Genomic DNA, 2,950 nt, shown 5'->3' with positions numbered 1-2,950 from the left:
AAGTGGTGTAGACAACAAACAGATGTATTAGTTTAACGCCCGGGAAGTGAAATAGTCTTTAATGTTTCGAGCCTGCGCTCTTCCACAGAAAGGAACACAGAAAGAAACAAGGAGAGAAAATAAAGAATGAGTAGTGGCTAAAGTACAAAAAAAGTTTAGAAAAGTTCAAAAGGTTCAAAAGCTTCGAACGTCGTGGTGTATTGGAGCGATTTCTCATCAATGGAAGCGTCCAGTGTAATCCATGGGCAAGAGAGGTTCAGCTGAAGTGTACGAGAGTAGAAAGTCCAGGTAGAAAATCTAGGTAGGCTAGTCCGAAGTGAAGAAGGTGTAGAAAATCCAAGAAAAGTTTGAGAACCCTAATTTTTCCAGGTTTTTGTTGATGTATGTATGCATGTATGTATGTATGTATGCATGTATGTACGTATGCATGCATGCATGTATATATGTACATATATATGTATGTATTTATGTACGTACACACACACACACACACACACACACACACACACACACACACACACACACACACACACACTCACGCACACATCACGGCATTTAATGCCTCGTATATCGTATAAATACTGGTTTAAATGCCTTATTCAAATCGTTTAAGAATTAGTTGTTCAGTAAGGTCAGGTTTTATCTGAGAATAAAATAAATTCTAATTTAAAGAAAACTATTTGAAGTGCTATCAAAGCATCGGAAAATATTTATTAACAGTGACAATGTAATGTAATCTTTTCTACTAGAAATAATAATAATAATAATAATAATAATAATAATAATAATAATAATAATAATAATAATAATAATAATAATACATAACAAAAATAGCAGGTCTTACAAATATATATAACATACAGAAAATTGTACTACTGGGTACTGCACACATTCTACGCAAAACACTTTCAATACAGTAAACATAAGAGCACCACAGCAAACCACAGCACATACCCAAGGCGCACAGAGCTGCGCTCGGTAATGAAGTGAAAGCACGTTATAAAAATAAAACTACTGAATAATAATAATAATAATAATGATGATAACAACATAAAAATACATCGACTATTGGGTGGCGTCGGTCTTCGTAAGTTTGTTGATAAAATTCGGAAATGTCTGACAAAATCCCTCCTCTCCCGTCTCTCCTTATGATAAAAAAAAAAGCTTGTTCCGACTTCAATATTTATTTCTTCGCCAAAATTAAGAAATAATCTCATGCTACCATAGAATCAGCAATGTAATAGGTCAGACATTAAGATCTCAGATAAAAAAACCAAAAGACAAACATTAAGCATACCAAACTTATGATTAAAATGTTGTTGGGTCTTTTTTTTTCGGTTTCTTTTTTAAAACTGTGACAATGTTAGCAAGAATAAAAACCGAAACCAAAGATCAAATGTCACATAATAAAAAATTAGCTATTCCTTACGTATCTCTTTTACTCTTTTACTTGTTTCAGTCATTGGACTGCGGCTATGCTGGAGCACTGCCTTTACAGTCGAGCAAATCGACCCCAGGACTTATTCTTTGTAAGCCTAGTACTTATTCTATCGCTTTCTTTTGCTGAACCGCTAAGTTACGGGGACGCAAACACACCAGCATCGGTTCTCAAGCGATGCTGGGGGGACAAACACAGACACACAAACATACACACATACATATACGACGGGCTTCTTCCAGTTTCTGCCTACCAAATCCACTCAAAAGGCTTTGGTCGGCCCGAGGCTATAGTAGAAGACACTTGCCTAAGTTGCCACGCAGTGGGACTGAACCCGGAACCATGTGGTTGGTAAGCAAGCTACTTACAATACAGCCACTCTTGCGCCTATATATATATATATATATTGCCTCTACTACAGCATATAAGTAACTTATATGCTGCAGTAGAGCCAACATGTTCTGTGTCTATCTCCTTAACTTCTTGGAGATTTTAGGTATAATTATACTAACATGTCCATCTGTTCTAATTTAATTAAATTCTGTCTTTGTGCAGCTGAGGATTGCTGTGCATTTTAAATTGATGTAATGATTGCGTTGTTCAATTAAATGGAGTTGCATGAAACGATCGTACTGCATTACCTCTGGATATCCTTGTTGCTTATTTTGATTTTAATCACCTTACTTTGAAATAGTATGGATAATACCGTACTAAATTCTGGTGCCTCAATTTAAGTACCATATTCACCTGAATATATATATATAATGCGGGGTAGACAATATTATTAGGGGTAGATAATGTGTCTCCATAATCACATCATTATAATATGTTGTCCTTCCTTCTTTTGAGACACAGTAAGTTTATGAAAATGTTCTCTACTATTTCGTACCCATGTACCGTCTCATCGATCTTTTCTTTTCTTCATACTGTTGTAATAATACATTTACCTCACTCCACTCGCTTTCAGTAATCACCAGTCCACCCGTCTACCCGTCCAGCTATGGGTGAATCGATAAGTTATTTCCAGTCAATGAAACTTACATATTCATTCACCAGTAATCTACAAGAGTGCATTAATATTGTAATTATTTACGATACTTTATCGCCAGACATCTTATAATTTCATGGAATAAGCTTTCATTTTTTATTTATCTATTTATTCTTTTTTATTCTCTTACTGGTTTCAGCCAGGGGCTGAAGCCATGCTGGAGCACCGCTTTATCTTTTATCGTCTTTCAGTCATTCGATCGCGGCCATGCTGAGGCACCGCCTCGAAGGTTTTACTGGAATGAACAGACCACAGTACTTTTCTTTCTTTCTTTCTTTCTTTGAGCCTGGTAGTTATTCTATTGGTCTGTTTTCTCGAGCACCTAAGTTACTGGGACCAAAATGAACCAATACCGGTTTCAAGCAGTGGTAGGAGACAAACACAAAGTTACACACACACACACGCGCGCACACACACACACACACACACACACACACACACACACACACACACACACACACACA

This window comes from Octopus bimaculoides, chromosome 15, assembly GCF_001194135.2.
Source record: "Octopus bimaculoides isolate UCB-OBI-ISO-001 chromosome 15, ASM119413v2, whole genome shotgun sequence".
In the NCBI taxonomy this organism is placed as follows: Eukaryota; Metazoa; Mollusca; class Cephalopoda; order Octopoda; family Octopodidae; genus Octopus; species Octopus bimaculoides.
The sequence above is the reverse complement of the archived record's forward strand: the minus strand, read 5'-3'. Positions refer to the sequence as shown.